Source organism: Numida meleagris, chromosome 7 (genome assembly GCF_002078875.1).
Source record: "Numida meleagris isolate 19003 breed g44 Domestic line chromosome 7, NumMel1.0, whole genome shotgun sequence".
In the NCBI taxonomy this organism is placed as follows: Eukaryota; Metazoa; Chordata; class Aves; order Galliformes; family Numididae; genus Numida; species Numida meleagris.
The window spans coordinates 13030228-13054288 of record NC_034415.1 but is presented as its reverse complement, the minus strand read 5'-3'; the positions used below and the strand labels follow the sequence as shown (position 1 = coordinate 13054288).

General features: G+C 40.9%; 1 long non-coding RNA gene across 1 annotated transcript in view; it reads left to right on the top strand.

The window, feature by feature from the left end:
* LOC110402731 overlaps positions 1-6089 on the top strand; it is a 28806-nt gene extending 22717 nt beyond the window's left edge. The window contains exons 2-3 of the long non-coding RNA XR_002441270.1: positions 4170-4305; positions 5754-6089. This is a non-coding gene — a long non-coding RNA (uncharacterized LOC110402731). The remainder of the gene's footprint in view (positions 1-4169; positions 4306-5753) is intronic.

Genomic DNA, 24061 nt, shown 5'->3' with positions numbered 1-24061 from the left:
GTAAATACTGTTGTATGCATCTCTTGTGAAAGGTTAAAAGGTACAGAATGTTTCACATTTAAGATTAATTTTTAACTTTCAGGATGGATGGATATCTTGTTTCCTGCTCATTGAGCTGCAGATGTTATTTTCAGTTGTTGCTTTTGACTTTGGTAAAGGCTTTTAAAGGTAGCATCAATTGATTGCAATGGTTTGGAGATGGATGTTTGGTTACGAAAGTTTGGCTTTTCTTTCTCTTTCTTTTTATTATGTTTTGTAACAAAATCCCAGAAAAACATTAGGGAGAAAAGAGAACAAGGTGAGAAGGAACTTTCTGTCTGGGATAAAGCTGCCCAGCGCATGCAGTGTCATCACCAGTCGAAGCCTCAGCAGAGTGTTGGCACGTTTAATTTTTTGCTTCTGACTGCACTTTTTGGTTGCTTGGCATTACAGGACAAGGAGCTAGGGAGAAGCAGTTAGAGGGCAGGGACACAGAGGAGAGGAGAAGTATGTGATATATCATCACATGAGGCAGGAGAGTGACCAGGGCTCGTGTCACCCCTTTTGTCATGGCAGGGCTGGGGCACCTCCAGCACGTCCCCTGCTGCGGATGGACACATGGGTGGGTCACTGGGTGCTTTGGCCAGCAGGAAACGCTTTGAGTGTGCTCAGATATTTTGAATAGCGTGTGTGTCAGCTATAAAAACCCCAGGAGTTGCTGGCAGGTAGGGTGACAAGTGGCCCAAAAGAGCTCTGTTTCCATGGAGAGGTATTTCTAGTGAAGGATTTAATGTCTGTGACAGCCATGCAAACAGCACCCCGTGTCACAGCTGTGAGAGGTGCCCTGCACGTGCTCTGACATCCAGTGAGGTACATGCCCCACGTCCTGCTGCTCTTTCACATCTTTGGCTCAAAATAAAATGTGCCCTGTGCTCTTCTGTAGCTGCATTTTTGCAACCTTTGAGCTACTGACTTTGTAAGTAGTGCCAGAGTTATCACCTTGTTCAGTGAGGAGGGATGCACATAGGTGAATCCCTGTGTATAGAGGTGTGAGGATAAACTTGCCAGTGCCAGGAAGTAACAAAGGGCAAAGCTTTCTGCTGCCTTCCTGCACGTTTACTCTTGCCAACAGAACAGGTGAAATTATCAGAAGGCAATGGCAATCAGCCTGGATCCCAAGGCAAAGTGTCCAACAGAGTGAACTTTTAAAAGTGCCACGACTGATTTTAAAGCTATTAAAAGCCAAGGCTCTTCTTAAAAACTCCTCACCTTTCTCAGAGTAACCTTAATTATGTATGTAAAATTCTCAATGAAGAATGCAGCATTTAAGGAACTCATGTTGAGTTTCAGTATTTAGTCCAGTGATATTAAAATGAAACAGGACCAGCTTTGCAGGGGGCAATTATAACGCATTACGGTGTGAATTGCACACTGTGATTAAACTCATAGGAGGTACTCAGCATCAGCATTTGCTTTGAAAGGGGCACTGATTACCATTTGTGCTATGCATTTTGGTAATCAGAAATCATTATGGAAAATATTACATCAGCTAAACAAATACCCCCTTAGCAGCATGAAATATACAGATTTTTAATTAAAAAAAAAAAGAAAAAAAACATAGCTAGACTCATGTATGTAAATACACAGGTTTTTTTTGCACAGCCCCTGCACTCGCTCAGCACACTGGATCCACACACCATCAGGCTGCAGCAGGACCACACATTGCCAAATGAATGATTTGAAGCTAAAACACCTCTTGGGGTTGGGTTTTTCTTTCACGTCTTAACTTCAGAGCAGTTGCAATTACATTATAACCCATCAATTACTTGTTATTTATAAAAATAGCCTTGTGAAAGAATTAAACTAGCAAGAGGTGTTAACATTTGCTTCAGAAGTCCTGAGTTATTTCTATTAAAAGGCTTTCCTTAGGATTTAAGACAGGGGATTCTTAAGGTTCTTACTGCCATAAAATACCAATGGGCCTGTGCTGCGAAGGCACTATATTTTTCTGGCATATTTTGACACCTAGATCTACTAATATTTTCAGGGATTTGGAAGTGAGCCTTCGTATCAGGGCATTACGCAATTTTATTAAAGCTTTCTTGCCATTGACTCCTGAAGGCATTCCACCCGGGCACGCTGTGCTGCTCCTGACCTGCCGCATGTCCGCGTGGGTGCAAAGCAGCATGGGGCGATGGCGGGTGCCAGGCACTGCCATTGCTCGCAGCAAAACTTTGGAGCGAACTAACAGAAAACAAATAGCTGCTCGCTCAGGGCTTGCTTTCTGCTTCTGAGAGAATGCAATCTGGAGAAAGTGTAATGTTAATCCTATAACGTTTCTGGCAGTTGAGCACTCTGTGATTGCTTTAGAGATGAAAACTCATCTTCACTGTATCTTGATCATCTTCCCTCCTTTTCATCCTGCTGTACCATTTTGATTGCTTAACATAAGGTCTAATGTCAAGTAATAATAAAGCAATTACAAGAAATACAATTCATTCTAAAGTGCGTTAAGGAAGAACTAAATTAAGGCACATAATTAACAACAACAACAAAAAAGATACATTTGGGACAAAATGTTTTAACCCCTATATTTCATCCAGGACTAACTACTGTAGTGTTAACTTAAAAATGGAAAAAGTGTAGATTTTACACACATACTCAGTAGGGCTTGTGGTGATTTATGTAGGGAAATTCACAGATCCTTAATGCATAGTTCTCTCTATGTAGTAATATACTCAGTTTAAACTGTCATGCTAATTTTTTTTCTTGTCCATCTGGCCCAATTATTAGCAAATTGTACTGAAGAAGGCTCCAGTAACAAACATGAAACAGCTCAATATTTCAAGTTGCCAGTGTTTCTCTCATATTTGTTCTTTTTAATTAGAGAGCATACCAAGTTCCAACCGCAGGACCCAGTCATTTATTAAGTGATAGAGAAGCAGCAGTATTTTATTGACTAATTCCCCAGGCTTTTATTATGTTTCCTAGCAAAATGTGATTTATAGGAAAGTTAATAAAAGTATCTTCACCTGCTGCACCTGGAGACAGGACATCTACAAGGGGAAGACATTTAGACTAATAAGTGAAATCACAAATCTGGGAGATGAAATTGGATTTTATTTCTGGGAGTGTGTCAGAGAATTGATGAAGGCTCGGGTTTTAACATCTCCATTCTTTGCTGCTTTTGCCTATGAAATGAAGGTGATAGTTTCCTTGGATTTTCAGAAAAGTTATGCTGACTGATTATACAGTACTTACAGGCTTTTACAGATTGAATGCTGAGAAGCATCATTAAAGTTTTGTTTCTTCTATATTACTTTCCATTTCTGCTTCACAAATGGCTGAAATAATTATTTTCATCTACCTCATTCTTGAATTGAAGGTAAACTCTTGAAAGCAGTGTTCTGCTTGGATTGATTCTGACACATTTTGTGCCATTCGTGCCATTCCTGCAGTGCCCTGCGCATAAGCACAGCACTGGGCTGTGGGGCACGAGGGCGGGGCTGGGACCTGGGATCAGTGTCTACTGTGTGCCCCAAAGCCAGCCCCAACCACAGTCACAGTACAACAGGATTGGACAAATGCAATTTAAAATAAATACAATGATTCTGATTCTTAATAAGGTTAGGCATGCAATTGTGTGATGACTAATTTGTGTGCCTAATTACCATGATTGTATGTGCAAATTGAGTAATTATGTAAGTAAATAACCATAATCAGTTATTTTCATGGGTAATTATTCAATTTTAAGTACAATGGCAATAATTGGGTGTGCAAATTAAGGATGCAATTGTGCATGCATATTCAACACACACTTGTGTGTCTAATCTTTTCATACACTCTGCCTCTTTCTGATGCTTTTTCTCAATTCCTGTTGGATATGTGGTGCAGCATTACTGGGATGCTGCTGGGACGAGGGTTTGGGAGTGCTCACCGATGAGCAGTTGTGCACATGGCCCACTCTCCTGAGGGAAGGCTTTGTAGTTCTGTTCTTAACTCAGGTGCGCTTTTTGCTACTTGGGCAGGGAAAACTGAGAGAGACTGGAATAAACGCATTGCATTTTTTTTGAAAAATACAAATATGTAATTTTGTAACCTATTATGGGCATTTCACATATTTGTGATTTTATACACACAATTAACTTGTTTTTCTAAATGCTAATAATAGCGTCTTTGTTATCAAATAGGACCTCATGCTGTACAGAATGGGCAGAGATGTCCATAAGCTGTTGCAGAAGAGGAACATGCTGTACCAGCCTGCTCACCACACAGGTCTGATTTATAAAAGCACTTCATCGCTGACCTAATTTGGGTCCATTTAAGGTATGTAGAAAGAAATCCCATTGCTCTAATTACAAGTAAAGTTTGTCACTGCCAAGTGCTTTTAAACATGTCACTCTATTCACAGAATCATTAGGGTTGGAAAAGATCCCTAAGATCATCTAGCCTAACCATCCACCCACCACCAATATCGCCCACTAAATCATGTCCCTAAATACCGCATGTAACATTTCCTTAAACACCTCCAGGGATGGTGACTGCACCACTTCCCTGGACAGCCCGTTCCAATGCCTTATCTCCCTTTCTGAGAATAAATTCTTCCTAATGTCCAACCTGACCCTCCCCTGGTGCAGCTTGAGGCCATTCCCTCTCATCCTATCACTGTTACCTGGGAGAAGAGGCCAACCCCCACCTCACCACAACCTCCTTCAGATAGCTGTAGAAGGCAGTAAGGTTGACCCCGAGCCTTCTCTTCTCCAGACTAAGCAAACTCAGTTCCCTCAGCCATTCCCCATAAGACTTGTGCTCCAGACTCCTCACCAGCTTTTTTGCCCTTCTTTGGACACCCTCCAGGGCCTCAATGTCTTTCTTGTAGTGAGAGACCCAAAACTGAACACGGTACACGAGGTATGGCCTTACCAGAACTGAGCGCAGGGGGATGATCACCTCCTTGCTCCTGCTGGCTACACTATTTCTGATGCAAACCTTTTTGGCTACCTGGGCACACTGCAGGCCAGCACTGCCAGATTCTTTTCCTCTGTGCAGCTTTCCACTCACTCTGCCTCAAGCCTGTAGTATTACAAGGGGTTTTTGTGGCCAAAGTGCAGGACCCAGCACTTGGTCTTGTTGAACTGCTTCCCATTGTCCTCAGCCCATCGATGCAGCCTGACAGGGTCCCTCTGTAGGGCTTTCCTACCCTCAGGCAAATTGACACTTCCTCCCAGCTTGGTGTCTTTTGCAAACTTACTTATAGTGCACTCAATTCCCTCATCCAAATCATCCTAATCAATAAAGATATTAAGCAGGATGGGCCCCAGTACTGACCCCTGAGGAACATCGCTTCTTCTATTTAATAATATGCCCATACATTCAGGTGTTATCCTTAGGCATATATGCTCAGATCCTCCTGGCATCAGGAGCCAAAGGCTGTTGCTGATGGCACGGCACAGCCCCTGGAGCCAGACTGGTTATTTTGGTGTTATTGCAGTGCAGGTCTGTCCCAGGTGACATTGCTGTGCTGGCCCCGGTGGGGTCTGTGGTTGGGATGTGCTTGTGTGGCTCAGCCCAACAGGCAGCAGCTGCTCTGACACCTTGGCTGCTGCACTCTGTGGTGTCTAAAGAGCTGCTCTTGATCAATACCTCTATTCCCCATCTCTCTGAGCGGCAGGAAGGGAGGAGTAATCTGCCTCAGAAAATGTCTTACTGCTCTGCTTAGCTGAGGGATTTAATTTCCATTGTTTGTCTCCTGTGTCTCTTTCTGCTCTTGATAGATTTCCCCAGCCTCACTGATGCTAATCTGATTGTCCAGGAATCAGCAAAGGGTAATTAGCCTCTGTGATAATGATCTATCTGTCACAAGATCATGCCCTTTCATCACAGACCATCTCGGATGTTGTCTAACCCAGCACAGGAATATGGAGCACAGCCCGTGCACAGCGGTGAGCAGCAGGTGCTGTTCTCTGCTCAGTGGGACCTGCGTTGCCATCACCATCAAGTCATGGAGGGTTCCTGATGGGCAGAACCTGGTGACAGTAGAAAAGGAAACTGAATCATACTTTGTGGCCAAAAACATGACAGTAACAACAAGAAAAAAGTCTTGTTTTGATATAACGGTGGAAAAGTGTTTTTATTTTTTAATTTTTTTTTTTATTTTTTTTATTTGTTAGCTATGCTATGAAATTACTTTTCACAGCATGGCATGTCTTCTGCTTTTGATCTTTCTATTCTTTTAACATAAGAAGACATCTTGTTTTCATTGAAATGAAAGTTCTTGTTCATGAGCAAAGCATTTCTCCTGGCCATTTCATTTTATAGGTAGTATTTACATTTTAGGTTTCAGAGCATTCTGAAATGAAAAAATAATGTCTGCAAAAGCAGAATGGTGTATACAAGTAAATCAGCTTGCACCTCCTGAGCTCTTTGCTCTCTACAATGGAGGCACAGAGGTGCCCAAGCGTTCCTTCGAGTGCCTTCTTTAGCTGCCAGACCAGCCTGGCCTCCTACACAAAATGAGAAGTCGCACACATCAGAAAGGGGCATGCTCTGTCCTGTATTTCACGTTACTGAAGAGCTGCAGAATCCATTCTTTATAAAGTACTAGGAACTTTCTATTACAAGTTCAATTACACCTTCACAGGAGGGCCGTTATTTTTAAATTGCACATATCCCACCTGTAACATAGCTATCTTTAAATATACGTAGACACAGAATGATTTTGAACTATAATATCTGGGAGAATTTAGTTTCCAAATATCCATAAATGAGGATAATTGTGCTGGGCTCCTATGCAGTAATATGGACACTGAAGATGAAGTGGGGAGCAAAATCACTTATTATAAACAGTAAACACTGGATGTTGCCATTTTACAATTCTGCTGACTTCACAGAGCTGCAGCTGCCTTATGGAAAGTCTTGCTGAACCATTATTTGTGTCAAAACAATTCTACTTATACAGCCTGTATTTTCCGTATTTCCTTATTCTGAGTTACTAGAAGCATTTGCATTAAAAAAGTATCTTTGTTTCTTAAGAGTTCATCTGGTTTGCTGCTTAGCATGCACATGCTGAGAAAACAGAGATCGGCAGGAACAACAAAAGCCATTTCCCCGGGTTAAGAAGTCTACTGCCATAACAAACAGGAGCAACCCAGAGATCGCACCTGACCTGCTGCCCTGCCTTCTCCTTTCTCAGAGAGATTCAGTCAAAGATATTGCTCAAGTCTGACAGGATGTGACCTTGGGGTACTCTAGAGAATTCAGGACAGGTTGGAATTCCATGTAATTTCTTTGGAGTTAAAATATCACTGCAGTCATTCATAAAAACCTTCCATTTGAAGGGATATTGATCTCCAGTAATGGTAGAATAAATAGCTAAACAGGAATCCTAAGCAAGCTGGCTTGCAATGTAATTCTTTCTTAGCAGTGGGCAGACACTGTAATTTTATGCACATGCAGGAGCCTTTTCTAAATGACCTCAGTGTGGGGAGGCTGGACCACAGCTGTCACGCAGCACTTTGGGGATGCTACTGGGTATAACTGTGCTTCACAAAAGCATGATGCATTGCTGCTCTTTCTACTGTGGCAATGCTCCCCCAAAATTCAGTCTCTTCATCCCTGATGCAGCATCTCCAGGGATCAATGCCTGGCTGAGGGATGGTACTCCTGCCTGAGTGTGCTGCTCTGCTAACAAGCAGCAATGCTGCAGGCTGCAGCCAGTGTTGCCTGTGAGCTCCCTGCTGCCGTGTGCCATGGGGTTCCTGGTACAGTGTGGGGCTTGCTGGGGCAGGGACTGCTATAGACATCTGTGCCTGAGGACAGGCTCCAAGTAACTTCTGAGTGCTGTAGGTGCTTATCTGCTGATAAGCAGATGATTGCAATACAATTGGTTTTGTGGGCAGCAAGGAAAGGCAGGTGAGTCTTCCTGGTGGTGTTCCTTCACGCTTAACCAAAGGGAAGCAGAAGCCCTTGCTGGAAAAGCAAGGATGTTGCTCCACCGATTTTGAAACAGAAAAACAAATCATTTGTGAAGGAGTAAAAACCATGTTAATTTAGTAAAAAATATTTTTAAATGCCTTTCTGTGAGAGGCAGCTAAAACCACAGCCTGTCCCGTGTCTTGGAAATTGCTACTAATCAAATTGTGCCCATTTTCCCCAGCAAAATGCTTTCTGCCCTGCTGTTTGTCACATGTCTTGTTACTTCTGACTATACTGTTTGAGACTTATGCCTTGACTTAAATAGAACAGTGCTGTTATCACAGCAAAGCTGTTACTTGTTTCTTAGGGCCACTTTTTGGCATCCTGTGGTGCAAGTTCATCCATTTTTTTTTTTTTACAGTGCTCAGCTCAGCTGATGTGGTATTGAAATGTGAATTGTAAATGAGTCAGGCAGCCTCTTTCGTACAGAGCCTTGTCCTGTCCTCCCCGCAGTGACAAGGCTGCTTGTAAATGGGAACTTGCTTATAATGGTGTCTGAGACAGCAGTGAGCAGGGTGACCACAAGGAGAACAGCACTAAGCCAGTCATTCCACATACCTACAGTGGGCTTCTGCTTGAATTTCACATGCATTTAAATAGTTACACTATCAGCAGGTGGCTGTGCTCCCTATTCACTTTTGTTTTTTAAGGGACTGCTCTGTTTGCAATGGCTGCATTTCACATATGATGAAGAACTTCAAGGAAGAACTTCTTTGTTGTGAGGGTGACAGAGTACTGGAACAGGCTGCCCAGTGAGATTGTGGAGACTCCTTCTCTAGAGATAATCAAGACCTGCCTAGATGCTTTCCTGTGTAACCTGCTTTAGCACAGGTCGCTTCCAACCCCTACAATTCTGTGACTCTGTGATGTCTGTGCACTTCTGCATGTGCAGGATGAATGAGAGCTCTGGAACAGGTGTATGTAGTTCATCAGGGCATGAGAGAAGGCTGAGATGAGAACAAATGCAATGAGAAGAGCAAAGCAAGTAATGAGTTAATCTAGTAAACTGGAAGACCATGAACTTGTTGTTTGCTTGTGCTTGTGCTACAGTCTTTTAAACCACTAAAGATATATGAAATGTGAAGCAATATGAAAGAAAAGCTGTCCTTTTTGGTTCATTCCAGAAATTATAATTTCAAGAGGCAGTAGGATAATCTTAGTTTGTTTATGTTGTGGAGAGCTTAAAGTATAATGGAAATGGGATTTTTTAAGTTGCCAGGGATGCATAATCAACTGCTAGTGTGATGTGTGATGCCTGGCAATGCACATGGAAGATCAGGGAGAAAAATCCCGACCTTCAACCTGGAGTGATCCTGAGGCAGCTGCCAGCACTGCGTGTGTGCTGCCCATGGCAGCTCAGGACAGAACCCCTGCCCTGCTTCATAGGGATCCTGTTTGCTTCCTTGGGATGCCTTGGGGAACAGCCTAGCTCCTTGGCATGGCAGCTGGTGCATCCTCTTCTTGTTCTGTACCTGTAAAATAATTCAGGGCACCGCCTGCAGAGAAGCACAGTAGAGAGGAGACTCTCCATGGCCCTTTGCTTGAGGGCAGGATTTGCCTCTGCATTTCTCTCCACTATCTAGCTATAAAACACAGGAAATAATCTTTTCCTATGTCATAGGGATATAGACAGCTCAATTAAAGTTTATGAAGCATGATCTGAAATCCTTGGAACAGAGCATTATGGATATGCAAAGCAGGACTTTAAGTTATTTCTTACTGTTTAGTATATTTTGCATCTAATTTTTTTTCTAGAACAGAGGCTTGATGAAGAAATATGTCTGACTTCATAAGAATTAGCATGATTTTGAGGAGAAATGTGGTAATTATTATTTATACGTTCTAGTCTCCCTAGTGCATCATTTCATCCACATACCTAGAAAAAGTTGCATGGACTGGATAGTAGGATTTTATGCTAGGATTTCTTTCCAGTTACAAAAAATATGATGCTCATGTATACATCGTCCATTGAGATATGCTTAAAGGTATTTTGTGATGTAACATCTATTTTTTCTGTTGATGGTGATCCGTTTGTAGTCACATAAAATATCTTCTAGCTTGGATTTGACAATGAACATTAAGGATTTGTTTACTAATGATTTAGAAAGGAAGATTTACTCTGCTTTAAGGGCAGCTAGAAAGACTCATTTGGTTGGATTATAGAAAGTGAGAGAGAAATAAAACCCAAAGCCCAATATTTAATACAACAGTGTCACAGAAGAAAAGAGTAACTGACAAAACAGGATGCAATAACCATTGCGCTCCTGGTTGCCTGCTTAAATGGTTGAGTTGAAAGAGTGGTAAACAGAGCCCCTCTACCCATCCTTCGCTTTTCAGAAAGCCCAGAAATGGAAGCTTTGAATTTTGCCAGGTAAAATGTTTTCAGCTTACTTGCCAGCTCTTTCTCATCTCACTGATTTGAGTGGTCCTGCCAAGTTTCATGAAAACAGAATCCTTAACTGTCTCCAGATACTCTGCTGGATCATTGTAGCTCCATTATTTCAGCAGAGCTACATAATTTTGCATCATCGGAGCATTGGTCCTTTTTATTTATGCTCACCATTAAACCAGGAAATTCTTATCTAACATATCTGGTTGTGTAGCAGTTATGACATTATTAAGAGCAGGTGAAGCATCTTCAGTTTTCTCTCATCCCCAAATTGAATCTGAGCTTTCTGGGTTCATAGTTTGTACAGATTGTAATGCTAATGTTCTTTTTCTAACTTGATTTGAGTCACTATCAGAGCCCTGAATCAGTTGTGGAGCCCCTGTAGCAATGAGCAAGGTAAATTATGTACTTGGACTAAAAATAACAAGGTGATACACTGTGACCTATCACATGTTCCTTCTGCATTTGTATGAAACAAAATGCATTAGCAGTGAATAGCATCTTGCTATGGAACTCTGAGAAGTGACATAACGCAAGTTTTGCTGGCATGTCACAGTAAGAACCAGGATCATGACAACCTGAGTGATGGCACAAGCAGAAGCAGTAGAAAAGTTCAGGATTCTGCCTCGGAACTTGCTGACATTTTCCTGAGATAACGTAACATCTGTGGCTTGAAAAAAAAAACAAAAACCACAACAACATTTCAATCTTCTTCTGTCTCACATCAGTAAGTCCTGGTAATGAATGAATAGCTGTTATTTTCATGAAACATCAGGCATTTACAGAAATGGAGAAGTGTGTTTATAATTGCATTATAGCCACATTTTTGTACCATTTTTTCTTAGATTCTGCATCTAGAGATGCCACACAAAAGAACTGCTAAAGGCACATTGGTTGTAGGCTTAGTGCCGCCTCTTCAGCTTTCTGGCTTTTGAGCCAGGATTTAATCACAAAGCTCCAGCTGAACTTTGTGGGCTATGTACTTAAAAGATGATCAGGCACCTTTAAATCACTTCAGCCCATGGGCCCAAAGGAGAGAAAAGTCAGATTGGGAGTGCATACAGATGCGCCAAAGCTTTTTCATCCACATGTGGGCAAACTTTTATGCTGAAGCTATATTAAATTGCTAAAGGCAAACAAAGCTACTTTGTTAGGTAGACTTTTAGGTAGTCTGAAAGTTTATTTTTACCTGATGATGACATTTGCATTGGGAGTGAGGTACAGCAATAGAAAGCCCACAAGGGCAGCATCAATAGAATAGATATTGAAAAGAGAAAAAAAAAAATCCATTCTTTTTAAGTCTTCTATACTTGTAAATGCAAGACCTACTCCTGCAATAAATGAAAGGGTCATGAGGAAATGCGCTAGAGGATGATGAAATGACACAGGTGTGTAAAATACCATACTCACTTTCCAAATTTGCTTAAAAAAGAAACAACAGAACAGATTACAAAAAAAAAATAAAAAAAAAATCTCAGGCAAACAGTACAGGCAAATTTGTTCTAGAGGAAGTCCCTTCCCCCTTCCTTTCCTCTGGAGTATGGGGTTACAGGCACAGTGGAGTAAGTCCATCCCTGCTGGACTTCAAACCTGCAACCTACAAGTGCTCCTCAGGTCTGCAAGGAATCTCAAGCACTAGGTGGTGTGCAGCCCACGTGGCAGGGACCTTCTGTAGGGCTGCCCATGTCTTGGGCAGGAAGAGTCCTTCACACGGGAAAGGTTTCCTGCTGTTAGTGCCATACCCAAGTAGCGCCTCATCATCCCTTTTGTTCAGATTGCTATGGACCAGGAGAGCTTAGAAAGGCCAACGGGAGAACACAGCTAAACATGACTGGATTTACTTATTCTTTACAGGCTATGTAAAACACAGCCAGGTGTGAAGTGCAGCTAAATACTGTAGAAATTCTTTTGTGGGGTGTTTGGGTTAGTGTGAAGTGACAATGTGTCTTAGTTTCAGCTGGGATGAAATTGTTTTCTTTGATGCTATGTTTTGGTTCTAGGAGAAAATGTTGATAACACACCAATGTTCATAGTTGCTGTTAAGCAGTGATGTACAGAGCAAGGCCACTCACAGCAAAGAGCCTAAGGAACTGGAAGGGAAGAGAATTAGGACAGTTGACTTAAACTGGCCAAGAGGATATTCCATACCATATGACATCAAGCAGAAGGAATTTTGAAGGGAGTGGGAGCTCATCTCGCTCTCTTCCACTGCTCAAGGGACTAACTGGGCATCAGTTGGGGGATGGTAAGCAATTGCTTGTGCATCACTTGTTATAGACAAGTATATATGTATATGCTTGACAAGATATATATACACATATATATAGTCATAACTATTATCCTTTTCTTTATCTTAGCAAATAGTTTTATCCCACATGTTCTACATTGTTGGTTTTTTTTTTTTTCCAGTCCTCTGCCCCTTCCCACTGGGAAGGCGGGGAGTGAGGGAATGACTGTGTGGTTCTGAGCCATCTGCTGGGTTAAACCACAAAGCAATGACAGCAGAAGACCCCAGAGAGCTTGGCCATGTCCTCACATCACTCTTCACTGCATCACACACCTTTTCTACCTGCATCAAACCTCCAGAAGTCAGCTGTGACATCTTCTGCAGCTCTTTGATCTCCTGAGACATGGGAGGGATCCTGGCTGAAGGGCTTGCAGGTATGAGACAAGGCAGGCACAACCATCTCTGTTGATCCCTCATCCTCATGCATGTTAAGGAAGAAAGCTATGAATTATGAATTTTGCTCTGGGTGTGGACTGTTGCTCACATGAGTGAGCTTCCAAGCAGGAAGGGAAGAATGGGGCCAGATGCACATGAGGCAGTCAGAGCAGGGAAAGATCTGTGCAGCCACAGCTTGTTGGTGAGTGCTGGGCTTTGAAAAATGGAGGAAGGTAAAGAGAGTACTAATGCATATAGGGCGTGGCTGTTGTACACAGGGCCACGTGTTCCTGGTTCCTCCCTGCAATCTCTCTAGCAAATCTTGCTTCCTGGTTCAGTGTTTTCTTAATTAATGGTATATTAATAACTACATAATCCACTGTCTTCTCTATCCTTGACCCACTTCCCAGACTCCTCACTCTTTCCCATCCATTCATGCCCCTTCCTGCTGCCATGAGAGATGGCCAGAAGCAGGTTCTCCTTCCCTCTCTCTGGCTCACATTCACTTTTCTCTCAGACTCACCTTCCCACAGCCACTTTGGATCCTGCCTCACGGAGAAGGCTCAGGCTCTCTGCAGTCCTTGGGGAACGGGACTTGGCTCCAGCAGGCTCACAAGTACAGCCCTGTAGAGAGGAGCAGGGAGAAATGGAGGATTAGCTGCAGCTATGGGTCTGCCGTCAAAATGTCTGAAAAGCCTGTTTTTTAAACAACCTGATTGTATGTAGGAGTAATTTCAGTGGGCTGCACTTAGCTCTTTTTTTATATTTTGTGGTATGTGTCAGTGAACAGAACTTAATAATACTTCACCCATCTGAACCTCTGTGATTGCATGCAGTTTCAGCAGAAGAACAAAATTAATTCTCTCACTTCACAGTAGTTTTTTGGATAATAAGCTGACCTTTTGCATTTATTTTGTACATAGAAAACAGTACTAATTCATTAAGATAGGGATCTCCAGATTAACATTTGAAGTGTTACTGAAAACAACAAATTATGTTATTTATAGAGATTTGAAATTATACCTATTTGATGCTGCTAGTGCACAACATTTAAAACATAAGAATAAAAATATCTGCCATAGAAGATTCAAATCTTACAGGTTTCTAAAATTTACATGATATGAAAAGCAGCAACAGCAATGTTCGTGAAGAATACAGATGATGCAAAACCATATTGGTTCCTATTCTGGTTGCAAATCAACCATTAAGTCACTATCAGTCTATTCCTTTAGTTTAAAAAAAACGTTATGTAGATGAAATATACTTGCTTTTAGGTAATTATTTTAATGATTAATTTTGCTGGTATATCACCATGTCACAGTATGATGATAATTAGTAAAAATAATAAAACAGTAGCTTATTTAGTAGCTAAACATAACAAATACCATTATAAGTAGATCAACACTGGTTTTCCATGAGAGCTGCTGTTGAGGCTTATCCAAAGATTCAATATTGTTTTTAATTTTTACTATTAAAGAATTGTTAAGTTTGAGAGAGAGAAATTTCTAGGGATGGTAGTTATATTCATTGTCATAATCAACTCCAAGTGCTCGTCATTGACTGCTCTGGGATATTTTGGCTCATAGGGCAGCATTATGGCCAATGTTTGTGCTATTATCTCAGTTGCTGGAATTCTCTGGTACACTCTTTCTTTTAGAAAAGGTCTAGATACACAGAAACATAGCACATTTGTGAAACAGATGAAGAAACTTGTCAGGAGGTTTGCTGACAGCAAATATCATTTAGCTAGTTTTACTATAAGCAATTTACTCTACACGTGCGTTTTTGCATTCAAATTGTTCTTTATTAAGATCCTTCCCTAATAATATAAAAATGTGTTTATAAAGCCTGTAAGTGGTTTCTGTAATAAGATTTTTAATGAGTTGGAATATTAAATTAAGTTTTGTGGAAATGCTTGAGGTGTTGTTATAACTAACTTACAAACTGTACACCATTAACTTTATCATATAGAGTAATTTTGGTTTCTATTCAAGCAATATACAGCTCTGAAGTACTAACTGTCAGATACTTTGCACTGCAAATGGAGTTTTGCCGACTATTTAGCAATAATGTCCGTGGTTATGATATCTGAGCCCTGCTGGGAGATCAATCCAGCTGGTTGGTCAGCCTGGAGGTGGGCTGCGTTGTCAGGTTCTATGCTCCTTGCTGGGTGGCATAAAGCAGAGCAGCCCTGCACCACCACAGGCTGCTTGGCTTGGCGCTTGATAGAGACTGGCTGGCTCTCTGGGGTTTACATTCTCTCTCCTTTGCTTTCATCTGGGTTTCCTTAAAAGTAAGAAAATGTGCAGAGATCCCCAAACATGTACTGTCTCAATGGATAGTGCACAGCAGATGAAGCATAGCTAACCTTAAGTTGCTCGCGTGTAAATAAAAGTGATTCATGTGATTGCAGAACAGGCAGCAAACTCAGTTTTTCAGGTGTGTTTTTGCACTCTGTAGTTAATACAAAATAATCTAATGTTAGGTGTATAACTTAGATTATGGTTCTTCCTTCCCCCCACCTCTTTTTAAACTTCTACTGAGAGTACTGGGAACTCATGCTCCTAACTTTTGAAAAGCCAGGAAACTGCCACCTTGGGGTCGTCCAGAACAACTGATTTTTGCTTGTGAGTTGCTGCCCTCTTTGTTCCTGGCAAAAACGCCATGCATTGCTGCACATGGCGGTGTAACTAGGACCCATATGAGTCTTATCATCCAACCAAATGTGCCTTTCCCATAATGGGCAATATTTTTCATAACCTGACAGATGAGGGAAAGGGTTGTGCAGCTCTGCACTGTTTGGACAGCAGCTGAGGAGTGAAACAGTGCATCACACCTCATCTGGATGGCAGAAGTTGTCTAAAATAGATGATGTGGCTACTTTTCTTAGAGGTCTTTAACCTCATTTGTAAATCTTTTTGTTTCTTATTCACATTTTACTTTAGTTTATATATTCTTCACTTACCTTCTCACTTCTTATCCTTCTGGCTTATTCAAGGTTTGTCATATCTCAGAGTGGCAGGTCAGTGAAAAAACTCCCACTGAGTTGGAAGAAAACGTGTTTTGTCATTATTTGGATTTTGACTTTGAGAAGTTTGAGCTGGTATAAGACAAGCTCTGCTCTTCCAAACCCTGGTGCTGTGACAGTGGGCCAATCACAACAGCTTATCTTGTCTCAACTCCTTCATCTACAAAATGATGGTAAGGATATGTACCTCTGTCAAGTGCTAGGAGAAGAAAGAACAGCATTATAAATAAAACCAAAGCATTACTATGATCTATTGTGTAGATTTAGCATCCAGCATTAGTTGAAGTTTCTAACCCCAGGGAAGCAGAGAGCTGCTGGCCATGCAAGCTGGAAAGTGAAAAGCTATCTGTCACTCTGGCAAGTTGTGCATGCCAAGTGGAGATAGCAACAGATAGAAAAGGCACTACATGCCATAGGGATGGCAGTGACTTTCTTGTTTCAAGCAGAATTTGGTTAAGGTATACTGTTATTACTGCTTGCTTTAAATAAAAATACGTTAAAGGCTGCCAGTAAACCGAGAGCTGGCTGTACTGAGAAACACGAAGCTGCTGCTGAATATTCTGCAAGGCTAACTGCAGTTATTGAGGCACTTACCATTGCAGCAAATGGGCTGCAACATCAGATTTTAAGATACTGGGGCAATGCTGTTAAGCTGTGGTGCAGCTCAGATGTGCTGCCTCTCCTCATGAGATTGATAGGGATTCTGCTGTGCTTGCCACACTCCAGTGAGGAGCACTGCAGGGCATTCAGCATGTTGAGAAAGGTCAAAACAAGACTACATCAGCCTCTGAACCTAAAAACTCTGAACTCTTTGCTACCTATTAGGATGAACGAAGAAAAGCTGTGTTTTGATGTGTGACATTCCAAAGAATTGCTTGAGGCAGACGAGAAAGTTACTGCTACTTAAAGGAAGGAGTGCTGTCTGTCAGTGGGATCTCTCAAAGCACGGAGCACAGCCTGGCTCCAACAAGCTGCCTTCTAAACAGAAGCTGTCCACACTGAATTGGCTGTAGATTTGATAATGAGGTGCTCATCTCAACAGTCACTAAAATGTTTCCATCTTTTTAATTGGTTAAAGAAAAGTCCATCATTCATTGCAAGGTATTATGGAAACTGAAATAAATGGTGTTTAAAGAAACGGAGCATGGTCTGGTGTTTGCTACCAGTAAGTGTTACCTTGTACAACTCATAGCTTGTAACATGCACTGTTGCAGCTTGCAGAGGAATATGAGAACTGCTTCTGGCAGAAGATCGAAATAAACTAGCGCAGCTGGGAAGAGGCTGCCCCTGCCACAAGCCTGTGCAGTGCCCAGCTGTGCAGCTTCAGCTCTCCAATTCAAAGATGGGTAATATAAGCTCTTGACCTGTGCTCATTTGTAAATATTATAACTTGCTGCAGGTCACTAACTGCCCTGCTTGACTTCAAAAATATTTTTTCTTGCTTTGTTCTTTTTTTCCTTGCATGAAGATGGTATTCTAGACCTTGGCTTCTAATATCCTGGCTGCTATGTTATCAGCACTGATATTTTTAAAAAAATAATAGAAAAAAGCAAAATATTTTTATCTATTTGCTCATGTCTTCACCCATGCACGCTCATTCTGATAACTCTGATACAGTACTTCTGTAAGCTGTAATTTTCTTTTTATACCACATTAAATGAAGGCTAACCAGAGAAAATGAAAGATGACTTGTGCTGATCTGGGAGACGAAGGTGGAACACAATGAGCCTGGGTCTGATCCTCTTAATGTCATGCTGATATTGATGATATACTTACGTACTGCTTCTTTCTTTATAAGGATGTAGACTGGGGCAAGGCGGTAAAGTGAAAGATGGCCATGGAGTGTGACTCAGGGGATAAGCATGCAACTAAAAGCTTGCTGTGTCTCAGCTATGGTCAACATTATGACTGCTAGGAATTTCTCCTGGCAGTTCTACCAGGCTTTGAAAGCAAAATATGTAAAGTTTCTGTTCCTCTGCTTTCACTCTCACCTGAACAGAAGTACCATTGTGTAAATGTAACGATTTCACAGAGGGCCTTCTGATTCTGTCCTTCTTGGTCTTTTCAGGAATGTTGTTTTTGAGATTTTGTTAAAATCTTAATGAAGGATGAATTAATACAGTATACAATATTTTTCAATACAAGTCACAATTAGAATTTCTGCTGGTCCAGTTACTTTTGAATTAAGTAAATACCTGGACATACAATCAGTTTGCCTTGTCTCCAAACTGTTTACTCTTGTGACATTTAATAAGGGCCCTATGCATCCAGAATTAACAAGCTACATTCTGCAGCAAGTTCTGTGTGTCTGAAATGCTACACCATTTTCAGCTTAATTAAAATCTGGATGCTTTTATTAACAAGCTATGACAACTGCAAATGTAGAGAGCAAACCAGAACATAACTCTTTTTCAGCTGTCTCCTTTCAGTGTGTTCTGCTGTCTGCACGGCTACTGCAGCTTGCCCAAAGGTATCTCTTCCATGCAGAGCCCTGCATCACTACTGCATAAACTGTGCTGCTCACCTCTTGATAGCTGGAAATAGGTGCTGCAAAAGGGCTCCAGTAGCCAGCATTTATGGATCATTACAGCTGCTGAGATGTAACGCTGTGATTTTAGTCACCATCCCTGGAAACTCTCTTAACAGAAGCCATGTTACAATGAAGTATCTTGCTGAAGCCAAGTATTTATTTACAAAATCTAAAGACTTCTAGCTCATTTAGGAGGCAATTTCAAAGTTCCCCTTCTGCATGATCCAGTGTCCTTACTTTTTTGGAGATGCTTATTTCATTTCCCTTTGGTACACTTGGTATCAAAAATCCCCTCTATCTAACGTGACTACTTAAATCATTGACCACTAAGAAATGAAATACTTTCTTTGGTAAGATGATGTCCAAATCTGCTTTTAATCTATAAATGTGTCATACTTCATACAAGCCTGTAACTGGGATTGATGCTTGTGGCTTATTATTAGATCTTCATAGGCACTGTGTATGGTGGTAATCAGCCGTTCTAGGATGATAATAAGTTTGGGTTGGTAGACTCCCTATCCTATCTTTTACAGATAGTCTGGCAGTCACTAAACAGTTTATAAAAATCCCAAGAATTATCAGCTGACTTTTCAGCTTGAGTTTAGTAAAGGATCTAGAGCTTCTCAGACAGCTAATATGTCAGGCTGTCCCTACTTCCAGCAGTGAAACAATTTAAAAATTCTTTTCCTGACCATAGCGGTTGGGATCATTACATTTTTCACTGAATGCTGAGAATATACAGTGGAACACCACCACAGAGGAAGAAGCCTGTAGCCAGTCCAAATCTAGGCTTTCTTGAATATTTAGGGATTTAAAATACAACTTTTTAATGTCCCATGAAATATGCATTTCAATTAATTTCTGTGTGGACTATTTTACTGTTGGAGATATTAAATTCAAAGGCATGATTGTCCTGTTAACAAAGAAGCCCACTGCCAGTACGACAGCTTTCAAGGTACTGCGGTGGTAACAGTGGAAGACTCAGGACTCAGCCCTGAACCACTTTTTCTTCCACTGCTGCTATGCTACTCTATGACCTGAAATGAACCAGTATGTCCAAAAATAAAAACATACCATGATTACTACACATATAATGAATTTTACAAAGGACTTGTGAGAATTTTTACTGGTACCACATTTTTGATCTTTGGATGAAAGCCAACGCTCAGATATATTTTCTTCAAGAAAATATATGCTAAAATATGAATGTTATTAACTTGATTCTGGTACACTCCAGCCTGCTTTGTTTTACATGTGCCCTTACAATAAAAATAGAGTGAAAATGGCTGAAAGGAGAGAACGTAGAAGAGTATGGATATTATTCCTGCAATTGTCGTTGGCTTTAAAGTTTTGCTGCTGTCAAGTTGCACTATTAATGCATTGTCCAGCTGAGTGTGGTCTTAACAAGGCACTGCATAGGGTGTCACATCTAATTCTAAAAGTGATAGTGTGAGGAAGCATGCTATGAGTAAAGAGTAAGTTGAGGAGCTGGGTACTGTGATAGCCTTTTATTCTACTCTTTGCCAGTAATGAAAATATGTGGTCTCTGAACAAGAACATGCTGTATACTACAACTTTCCCTTTTCAACTGAGCATGTAAGTCTGCTATTTCTCTAACACTAAGAATATGCCTTTAGCTTTGTTAGATAATTAAAAGCCAGAGATTTAAGGTTTAGGTCTGGTGGTCTCTAAGCTTTAAGCCTGATGATCGCAGAAACATTTTGAGATATAAATACAGCTAAGAACAAAAACCAATGCAGGGCAATTGGTGTCTGGAAAAAAACAACAATTCCCAGAGCCAAGAAAGAAGTTGAGAGATATGTAAACAGAGTCTCTACAGCTCTTAGGATCGTGTTTGTGTAGAGCCCTGTTTTGTTCAGCAGTGCATGTCTGTAACAGGAGGGAGCTGCATTGCCTCGGGTTGGGTTGGAGCTGTGAGATACCTCGTGCCTCTGAACATGCTGCTCATCCCTGAGAGGGGTCAGCAGCCTTGACTCCTTCCCCAGCCAGTGAGCTCAAACGCCCCAAAGCCAAGGCTTAACTCTGCCTGCCCCCCGTGTAAAAGCTGGAGGAATACGACTACCCCAGCACTCAAGTCCCTCTGAAAACCTGCATCAGGAGCACAGCATTCTAGTGTTTTGATTGCTTATCACATGACAGCAACTTCTGAGAAACCCTGTGCTTATAACGGCTGTAAATTTTGCCCTTTTAATATCCTTTTTTATGTCTAATATGTCACTACATCAGACAGCAAGCATTATATTGGACCGATATCTGAACTAAAAAAATAAGCAAATGCAATAGACATGTAAATTTGCCAGAAAGAAGATTTCTACAATCTAAGTCTTGAAGACACTGGACTATACAACTGATGTTATTTGTTGAAGCTGCTGCCGTTCATGAAAGAAGTTGAGATGATAGGTGGTGTTTATTCACAAAATGCAAATATCTTTTTTGGGTTTAGATATTGCAAAAAGTTAATGAGATAGTAAGTCACAAGTGGGCAGAAATTCTCTGAGGTTTGCCAGCAGATAGTTAATAATGCAGTGTGACAGGCTGCTCTTGTTCTCCAGCTACATCAGCAGTCCTAAATGACAGCAGACTACACAGAAGATTACTCTCAAAATTATAAAGTACATTAGTTTTTGTAGTGGCAAATGTAAGGATTTTTTGTTTTGTTTTGTTTTTTTAATGATATCCATTCTGGAGGTGTAATGAACTTAACAGCATTATTTCAGACTTACTAACTTGTTGCTCTTCTATCCAGCACCTGTTTTCAGATTCTCAGGATCAGCTGATGCACCTTTTACCACGCAACATTTCTAAAACTGTTTATGACACATAAGAAAGAAAGAAAGCTGCATCCACATTATATGGTTGATAGGGAAATAACAAATTTCAAATGGAAAGTACCATTTAGGTGAGAGAGCAATATTTGTGCCTCAGAAACATTTGGAGTTTTCTATTATTTCCAAATTTCAAAGACAGGGAGGGTTAGCCTTGACAAGGAAAATTACTGGGTCAGATTTGCCTCCTGTGTACACATATTGAATCTCCCACTAACACTACAGGAATCACAGTTCTGTGAAATTGATATGCTAAAAAGTATTTCAGATGATTAGATCTGAAAGAATAATTTTATCCAGAATATTTAATACAGAAAGATGTTTAAGTAATGCCAGTTAATCTGCTGCTAGGCAAATAAAGTTGCGGACAGACTGCATACAGCAAAGCCATTAAAAAACAGTCCAGTCTTACAGTGCACCACCTCAGCTTCATTTTGTTAAGAGCGTTTGTGATACTCAAAACCTGAAGGGAGGAGGGTGCGAGGGTAGCATAAGAAGAGACTATGGGAGAGTTGAGTAAACACTACAGTATTCAATATCTACTGTATTTTTGATTGTATGAAGGTAATTGGCACCACTTTAGGTCTGCATGGCTCAAATGGTACATGATCAGGGTGCTGCCGCCAAGAACCTCATAGGTAAGAGGGAAAATGGCCACTCAGGTGGTCCACTGTGTATTTTATCTTCTAATTTATCATTTAAAAAAAAACAGTTGTGTCTCTTCAGGCTGCTTTGAACACCAGCATCTTGCTCGGAAAATCATTTTGGCTTGCCCTTGGCTGTGGGTTATCTGCAGCTCACTCACACTCCAATAGTGCGTGCCACAGCAGTCAGACCCTTTGAGTGACACTGTAGGGTCATTTCCTGACTTTCATCAAAGAAATGCTTCAACGGCAATCATCTTAAAGGCCAAATGTTTCCATGTGACACAGTGTCCTGCTCTACTCCACACTGGTGCAACATCACCTTGAGCACTGTGTGCAGTTTTGGGTGCCACAATATAAGAACATAAAACTATTACAGTGACCAAAGGAGGGCTATGAAGATGGGGAAGGGTCTGGAGGGTAAGACATATGAGGAATGACTGAGATTCTGGGTTTGATAAGCCCAGAGGCCTCACAGTGTCTGCAGCACCTAGACAGTGCTGAGCTCTGCTCTCTGGTGACAGTGACAGGACCTGAGGCAAACGCATGGAGCTGTGTCAGGAGAGGGTGTTAGGAAAATGTTCTTCAGCAGAGAATGGTGGGCATGCAACAGGCTCCCCAGGGCAGTGGTCATGGCCCCAGAGCTGCTGGAGTTCAAGAAGCGCTTGGACAGCATGCTCAGACATAGGGTTTGGGTGTTCCTGTGTGGAGCCAGGAGTTGGACTCGATGATTATTGTGGGTCCCTTCCAACCTGGGATGTCCTATGATTCTGAGGAACAAATTCTGTCTTTTTAACCTATATCAAGGTTAGATACTTAACTTGCTCCGTTGTAACATCTGTGCTTCTACATAACTTCCATGTAAAGCTTTTAACCAGAAATGATATAATGGGCTCCAGTAGCTGGAAAAAAAAATGGAGATGTATTTCCTGCATGGAAAAACAGTCAAGATTCTAAAAGCCACTCTATTCTCAACTGGGAAATGTACTGAATACCTGCATATTTTTTTTACTGTGAAAAGTCTTACTTTTAAGAATTCTGTGTTACTGCTTAGGAATACAGTTCACACAAATATTGCCTGTGGGTTCTAATCCATGGACTCCCTTGCTGCCATTTTTAAAAATGAAAAAGCAATTTTCAAGTCTGCAGCATCTATGAAACTACATGTCCAGTGATGAAAGAGTGTACTACTGCCAATACTTTTGTTTGAAATATTCAAATAATGTAGTTTTATAACTTTGCCATTATGTTAAAAGGCTTTTAATGATCTTAATTCCTTTTTGTTAAAGAAGTAAGGGTTAACCACCTCCATAGTTAGCAATGATAAAGACATTTCCCCCTTTAATAACAGTCTATATTCTATCAAGGAAATATTGCCTACAATTTTAGGAATGGGTTATAGTTTTCAAAGCTTTCATATAGGTTAAGAGATTTCACGTTTGGTGATTCTCACTCTGGAGGAATGCCTCTTTGAGGATTTCCTCACAAAGAGATGCCTGCTTTGAAGATTTTCGTTTTTAAAAACAGTCACATTTCTGGGTCTCTTCTTTGAAGATACTTTTCTTAAAGTGTTTCCGTTTCACCAGTGTGAACAGTATCTGTTTGAAAATATTTTCCCTCTATGATGCTCTTTTTGAAAATTCACACATTCCTGCAGAAGTCCATATAATAATCTATATTAAATAAGCCCAGGAACCTAATATTGCTTCTATGTAAGGTGCAAAATGTTTTGGAAGAACTTGTGGAAGATGGGAGATTGTGAGAGCACAGTTTTGAAAAAGTTCTGCAAAAATAATTCCGTTTTCTGACATCAAAGAATAAAGTGGAAAGGTGAGCTCATATATCACTTACATGACCTTTTAAAAATTACTGTGAGACACTTTTTACTCCTTTTAAATTGTAAAGAGTTCAGAGTTCAAGTTGTGGATTCCTGAAATCAATAGGAAAAGTCCCATTTCAGTCCAACTGCGCAAAGACCATTCTTTGAAATTGCTGTGAGATTTCTTTCT